The sequence below is a fragment of the Marmota monax genome, unplaced genomic scaffold, assembly GCF_021218885.2.
Source record: "Marmota monax isolate L192 unplaced genomic scaffold, Marmota_monax_Labrador192_F-V1.1 WCK01_AAM20220418_F8-fsc00967, whole genome shotgun sequence".
Lineage (NCBI taxonomy): Eukaryota > Metazoa > Chordata > Mammalia > Rodentia > Sciuridae > Marmota > Marmota monax.
The window spans coordinates 84,731-92,828 of NW_026693323.1; the positions used below are offsets into that span (position 1 = coordinate 84,731).

The 8,098-nt window shown below is 47.9% G+C and overlaps 1 pseudogene; it reads left to right on the plus strand.

Annotated features, from left to right (window-relative positions):
- Positions 1-420: 420 nt before the first annotated feature.
- LOC124100992 (myeloid leukemia factor 2-like) lies at positions 421-1,180 on the plus strand (annotated as a pseudogene).
- The last annotated feature ends 6,918 nt before the right edge of the window (positions 1,181-8,098 follow it).

Here is an 8,098-nt window from a genome sequence, read left to right on the forward strand (position 1 = left end):
TGCATTAATCAATTTATAATCATTGCATGGGATGTGTTATGTATGAAGTCACCACATCGAATGCCTTAAATATATAATTTGCATTTAACAATTGTACCTCGATCTCAAAACTGGAGGGAAGAATCAACATCTGTCCTCTAATTCTTATCCTTACCCCCAATTTAGATTTCTTGTGTGCACTTCTTTAGAAAAGCTGTTCTTAGGAAGTCAAGATCATTTTGTGGCTCTGCAGGCCGAGGGCGGGGGTACAGAGGTGGCAGCCGAGGGAGGCAGCGGCGCAGGAGGCCGTGGACCTCAAGCCCAGACCAACCCCTGTGAACTGGCCACGACTCTGATCCTGCAGCCCAGTGAGAAGTGAAACCAGCCGGATGGGCCACTGAGTCGGGGACCGGGCGGAGCCCCCCTGAAGCTGAGATCAGGATGTTCCACAGCAAGGTGGAGCCGGAGGATCTCATGTTCCTGATGGGAGAATTCCCTCCCCCTAATGCTTCAGAGCTCTCATCCCCCTCCGCTGCAGGGACCCCTATTCACTGTCAGCATCTGAGCCCATGTTGTCAGGTGGCTTTGGCACAGCCCCTTTCTTAGCCTCACAGATGGCAACATGCCAGGGACCGGCCTGCCAGCCGCAGGACGCAGCCTAGGGATGTCTCCCCCTTCGGGATGCTGGGAATGTCGGTGGCTTCATGGACATGTTTGGGATGATGAGTGACATGATTGGGAATATGGAGCATATGACAGCTGGGGGCAGTTGCCAGACCTTTTCATCCTCTACCGTCATCTCCTACTCCAATACGGGTCATGGTGCCCCCAAGGTCCGCCAGGAGACATCAGGGATGCGCTCAGCACCAGGTGGGATCTGGGAGACACGGAGGACTGTCGCCACTCAGTGGACTAGAGCAGATGTCCCTTGGGCATCACATCCGAGACAGGGCTCACATCCTCCAGCGTTCCCGAAGTCACGCACAGGAGACCAGGAGGAACGGCAGGACTATATCACCCTGGACGAAAGGGAGGCAGCAGCATTTGATGAGTGGCAAAGAGACATCCAGATTCTGGCAGCAGCACCCTCTGGAATTTTGAAGGCATAAGGCATCCGAGTGGGGCTCAAAGGGCCAAGGGGCTTCCCCGCCTGGCCATTCAGGGACCTGAAGACTCCCTCACGACAGTCCTGCAGCTATGACCGGTGAAGGCCCTAGGTCCTCAGCCTTTCATGTACAGGCCAAGAGGGTGAGAAGTCATCCCTGAAAGAACTTTCTGTCCAACTCCCACCCCAATTTAATGTTAAATTAACGGGCAAGCTGGCCCCACCTCTCCCTGGGGTCTCAGGGAGAGCCTTACATGGCCCCCATACCTACATTTTCTGTCTTTAATCCCCCTACCACAAGGACTCCACTTGTCCTATTATCCACTAACTTGGTTTTTCATTTTGCTGCTCCATCCTCAAACCTCAGTTTCTCCACTGTACCCCTGCCATGTGCAGAAGGGGTGAGCTCTGGGTCCAGAGGCCTCCTCCATCCCTTAGCTACCCTGGATCTATGCCCACCTGTTCCTCAGAGCCTTACTACAGGAGTCATAGTCCTGTCCAGGGCAGGGGAGAGTTCCCAACTCTCGTCTCCTCCCCACACTCCCACCCACCCACATCACAGAAACCTTCCCCATGCCCTTCTTTGCCTTTATTTTTTTGATTTGTGCAACTTGTAACTAGGTGTTTATGGAATAAAGGAGAATGAGAAAAAAAAAATGATCATTCTGTGGCGTGTGTAATGTATGCTTTACCTCTATAAAAGTTTATTGTATTTGAAATCTCCCCTTGCAGGGGCACCACACTGTAATTTTAATTAGACTCATTTCATGACATTCAAACTGCAAGTCCTTACATGTCCTGAGTCAAATTAAGTCTGCTAATTCCAGTACTTCCTTCATGAGTAATTTCTGAGAATCGGGGTTTCTTGTAGTCCGAGACCAAGTGAGGTAATTTCCCCACTGCCCCCAATAGAACACCAGGTCCAGGAGAACAAGGGTGCTCCTTCCTATTGCTCTGTACCCAGCAACTCCAGGGTGACTGGCCCTGGGGAAAGCACCAAGTAACTTAGTGAAAGGGTGAAACGATGAGACTTTGCTGCCCGTGAGCTCTAAGATCACCTGACCCATCTGAGACCCACGGGAAGCTATAACCTCACTTTACACTTTGTTCCCCTAGCCACGAGAGAGCTAGAAGTCTTGCCAGTCAGATTGGAAGCAGTTGTCAATCTTAGTTCCTCACTGGTTTTTACTGAGCATGGACAGCTTAAAATAGTCTAACTCCAAAACTAAGGAGAGCCGACTATGGGGCATCCTTGCATTAATGGAAATTGGGGCTTTGCCTTGATTTCCAAGAATATCTTCAGTAGAAATGAAATTATGGCATTTGCAGGTAAATGGACAGAACTGGAGAATATCCTACATGAAATAAGCCAACTCCAAAAAAACCAGAGTCTGATTGTTCTGATATGTGGATGGTGACACACAGGGTAGGAGGCATATTGAAGAAGTGAAGTTCATTGTTGAATTAGACAAAGGGGAATGATGGGAAGGGAGATGGGAATAGGAGAGACAGAAGAAGAATCAGACATAACTTTCCTGCATTCATTGTGAATATATGACCAGTTTAACTCTACATCATGTTCAACCACAAGAATGGAATCCTAATAAGTTGTACTCCATGTAAGTATGTCAAAATGCACTTTACTGTCGTGCATAACTAAAGTGTTTTTAACAATAACACTATCTGCAGTAGAGAAGGAAACAAGTATAATGTACACACTTAATATCACCAGCTAGTCCTCCGGGCCTCAGGAACCCAATTCAAAAATCATTGCCTGTTTCTTGCAGGCTCCCTGCCAACAAGCATCTCCAGGACATTTATATATGGAATCCAACAATGCTCAACTCTTCAGTTGTAAGTGAAAATACACCTGCTCCTCCACGGTTTGAGGCATGCTCAATGAAGCACAGGAGAATGCACTTCCTTTAAAGAACACTCCCATTTCCAAGTTCCTCTTTCAACCACATCCCTAGGAGATGGTTGGATTCCTACATCCAACTGAAGGCCATACAAAGAAAAGTTCTCAAAATCTGGCTGATTAAATCTTTAAAAAACACCAAGTGTGAGACCATCCCCAACAGTTCAGTTTTATTTAATTATAGGGTAAAACTGTCACTGGTAGTCAATAGGTCTAATAACTTTGGTGGGAAAATGGAAAAGTTCTGACAATTACCTGTGGGGTGGGACGGGCATAAAGATCCACCAATTACTGTCAACTTAGATACCGAGTTAAACACTTAGCATTTTAGTTTCTAAAAACCTTCCTTGACGTGAGAGACATGTTTAAGTCAGTAGATGACTGATGACCCCTGGCTTTAGTTTTGTGAACCCAGCAGACCCAGCCCAGTGATTTTCCCCAACTGAGGGTACACACTAGTAAAGTCAACAAAACCACTTCCAGGGAAGGGGAGTTGATGTGGCCCTCAAGCCAAGTTCCCTCCTGGGACCCATAGTAATGATGATGATGATGAACTATTTTCCTTCCACATATCATTAATTATTCTTGGTACCCGAAATATCTCCAGCAATGCCGCCTCCTCCACGGTTGTGTTTCAAACATCTCAGCATATTCAGACTCCAGAAGCCCGTGATGAGCATCTCTAAGAGCCCACTTGGGTTCTTTCCAGTTCGATCTTCAGCAAAGAATTAGAGACGTAAGTAGGAAAATTATTAGCTCAAGAAAAACTGATAAAACCTGGTTGGAAAATGAGAGATTTTTCCTTATTTGGGGAGGTGGGAAACCACATCATGTTGGGTAAGATCTCATGAGTGGGTACTCCGTCCACTTCCACAGTGTGAGCATTAGAGCTCAGGGCTTCAAGGGAGCAGCCAAGACGCGAGGGCTGTCGTCTGGCCACACTGCTCAAGTTGAATGCGAAGCAGCCTCCAGCCAGAAATTCATCCTTCCCTTATTCAGGATCCCTCATTCAAAATGCTCTGAACCACGTGTTTCAGATTTTCAAACACTTGCGTATAATGAAATAACTTAGAAGAGAACTCAGGTCCAGACAGAAAAGTATTTTGTTTCAGATATACTTTATGCACACAAGGTCACGTCCTACTCTTCTTAGTAGGCCTGCATTTTGACTTCAACATCGGGTCAGGACATCAGGTCAGGAGTGGAATTTTCCACTTGTGGCATCGTGTCTATGTTCAAAAGTTTTCCAACAAGGAGTGCTCAACCTGCATAAAACGTACTTCTGGAGCTACTGCACATTTCAATCCACAGCTAGAGCTGGTAACAACATATCAAGGATCCCCCACGACATATCTACCATAAAGATACTCAGCCATACCCAGCAGGCTGGACGCCCTCCCATGTGCACCAGTCTAGATCCATCATGAAAGTAATGTTTTCTAGTACTGTTAGTTGCATGGGTCAGTGGTACCATGTGGAAAGGTATCATTACAGCCTGGACAGGGAAGACAGGCCAGCAGTAATGAAAAGCCACGTGTCTCCTGACACCATAGTCAGGGAAGTGGGCAGTTCTACCCAAACCAGAGCTATGAGTAACCACAGGTTTTCACACATTCTGGGAAACTTTTTTTTAATTAAAAAAAAATACAAGCTCCACATCTCTCATCGATTCAGTACGGTGATATCGGGACAGGCAGTGGCTGGTCCCGCGGGGATGGCCAACTCCAGGGAACTGCCCAGCCTTGTGTTAGTGACTCAGGATTTTCCCAAACGTCCTACTTTTTAACAGAGCAGTAATTCTCTGGGGCTCTGAATGGTGTAGCTTGCCGTTTAAAAGTAATAGCTTTGAATTTTGTCTGTCTTAATAAAACTCCTGACACATTACCACCAACCGCTGCTCACACATCAAGACGAGCAAGCCACACAGTGGAAAGATTTTCTGAATTTCTGAGTAGCAGCCAAGCCAAGAGAAATTTGACACCCCATAAAGCAACCTGGGCAGCCGTGCTTGGGACTTTCTGCAGAGGGGTTTCCTAAGTCATATTTCTAATTATAAATTAAAAGCTTCTATCCTGTTGAAGGAATGTCGAACAGGTGGGGAAAGCAAGGAGTCGAGGGAGGGGGAAAGGACACGGCTTCTGAAATCACAGCTCTCAGCAGCTGCCTGCTCCACCCCAAGAAGCCCAGTCCTGGGAGGACCCTGGGAATGCGCTTGGCACTTACTGCTGCGTCGATTTCAGTGTTAGAAAAGACAATGAGGACAGGAGTTTTATCAGTCACCCAGTAACCGAGAGCAGTGGTACCGAGCACGTCCCGAAGGACAGGACGCTCACACTTCCCCAGCAAAAAGCAAGCTGCTCTTGGACCCTGCACGCGTGAGGGCTGCAGCTGGGCTAGAGCCCCTCCCCACACTCCCCAAGGGTGGGAGACAGCTTCTTCCAGTGACATCTAGCTCCTGCTGTGGAGAGAGGCCTCAAGAACTGGCACCCCTTCTTTCCAGCATACCACGTGTCTATAAATTCACTCGATACACAGAATTGGAATGCAAACAAGAGAGAAAGGCCTTACTGTGTTTTATAGTGTGGGAAACGGGAGGAAGTTTGAGAATCTATTGCGTCTGTTACAGCCTTAGTGCTCCTTCTAGCCATGTTATCCCATCAACCTAATAAAACAATGATCAGCCGTGGCTGCTTCTATGGAAATCGGAAATAGATTCGGCTACAGCTATAAGAAGCTCATTAATAGACTATCACATAATTCAGTGATTATAATCCATAGCAAAACGGATGCATTTTTGTCCCTTGAATGTTGTGAAACTAATGTTTATTATGCACAGGAAAAGAAATCCCCAGACTCTAAGTCATGCTTTTTAGGCTACTATAGCTAAGGTGAATCCAACCTAGCAATGATTGACCACGTGTTTGAACACTGTGCAACATTAGCTTCGGTAGATTACTGGAGTTCTCTCTTCACTGTTACATAGCTAGACCCCAGAGTGGATCCCATTACATCCCCTTTGAAAGTTAATAGCAAATGTCTTCTCCTTTCAAACCAAGTGCAAGTGTTTATCACCACTGTTGGCTGCCGACTTTTCCCCACCCCAGACCCTGCCGGTCCCCCGTTACCATTTAGTCTGTTCCTGTCTCTACAGGCCAAGCAGGCAGCTGGAGCAGCACTGGGTTTCCAGGGGGCTCACTATCTTGGTCAGCAGTGGGCGCCTCCCAGCTTGAGCTGCACTCAAGGTTGAGCCGGCAAGGCCTTGAGCAGCCTCGACGACACGTATCGATCTCCTGGTTTCATCTTGGAAGCCAGGTGAGTCCCTCATCTGCCTTGCAAAATGAGCACCACGTATTCCTGTGTGTATGGGGAACAGATGGGAAGGTAAGGTGCCTGCAAGAAGCGCACCCCCCCCCCAGACACGTTTCACCAGTATTGATTCCCGGGCTGAGAACGTGGCCACTAGCAGCAGCTCTCAGCAATGTCGCAAGCACTTCGGACCCTCGTGGCTGCTGTGTTGATAACGAGTGTCCAAGGCTAGCACACACAAACCTTGACACGCACCAAGGAGAGCTGTAAATACGCCACTGCTACTCTAACATCTGCTCGGTCAACAAGAGCCTCGCACAGCTCACCTTGAAAGGCCGCCGAGAGGGCTCAGGGACCAAGGGTGTTTACAGACAGGCTGCGCCTGAGAGCTCCTCATTATTCTGCTGGAAAACTGAGCAGCTGTTGTGATTAGTTCTTGACCTTTGGGAGCAGTCTTAGCCTGGGACATTTAAGACAGATGCTCCGAGTTATCAAATCGGCTTCACCACTGTGTGTCTTCCCGAGAGGGAAAGAAAGAGAAAATGGTTTTGACAGGAGAGGTAAGTTCAGATGCCTAGAAGCCAGCAAAACATCTCTTGATCTCAGGCCAGGAGGCCACAACCTTATCGGGGGAAGCTTGAGCAACTGGCCCACATACTTGCCACCGTCTGTATTCAAATTCTTGGCCAAAGACGGGCAGCCACGGGTGTGATGGATGCACAGGCTCACTCACCTTCTCCACCCAACCCAAGAACTAAAGGCTTGCTGTAGGCCCACCGGCCCCTCCTCCCAGCTCATCCTCGAGATGAGCATGAGAACTGAGGGGGACAATATTGCTTGACCCTAACTCCCAACTGGAGGTTCCCAAGCCCGTCCTGAGACAGGCCAACAAAACCCCTTTCACAGCAGGCTCCCTTCACTTTGGATCCGTCACGTCAGGAAGGACTACATTGTGAAGAGCCGATGGCTTGGACGTGTGCTCCTCTGACCCCAAGACTGGAGCACTCGGCACCAGGGAGTGTCGCTCAGTGGTAGGGCACTGGCTTACCATGTCTGAGGCCCGGGGTCCCCTCCCAGGTATAGGGGCTTAAAGTGAACCGTATGCTTAGTTAGCTCTCGTGCCTTCCATATGAAGCAGCCCACCTTCTGTGAAATGAGGAGCTGCCCCTGCCCTCCAGGGAGCGAGGACCTGTGTGAAGCAATAAACTCAGTGCCCAGCATGCAGCACGCCCCCCACCCCCCGAGCCTGCTAGCTGCTACTCAGTGGTCTGCTCAAGTTATCATTACCTACACACTTTTTAGAAGTGCCTAGTTCATTAACTGTTGCACTTAGAACTGGGTTTTGAACCCTGACTAAAGCTTCTTTTGACCCAGTGGCCAACAATACCCAAGTGAGTGCCCAGTATCTTTAAGCTTATCAGCTCCAACCTAAATTAAGCTAAGTTGTAAATCACGGTGTTGCCGCAAACGATGCATCAAAACTGGTCAAAGATGATGCTTAGCTCTTACAACACTTCATAAGCTTTGGGAAAGCCCTGCTAAGAACATGCATAGCAAAGATGGAAAAATTCAACTTTGGATTTTGAAGTTTGCTTTAGATATTGGTATATAGAAGAATACTTAATTTAGTTCCCTATCTTACCACCTTGAGTCTAAAAATAGGTATTTAATGATTCATTTTCTTTCAATATGGGCGAGATTCAGAAAGTAGTTCTGAAGTTAGTTCTACACGACACACTGCACCTAAGAGCACAGCACCAGGCAGGTGGTTGGGCAACTCCAAAGCCCGA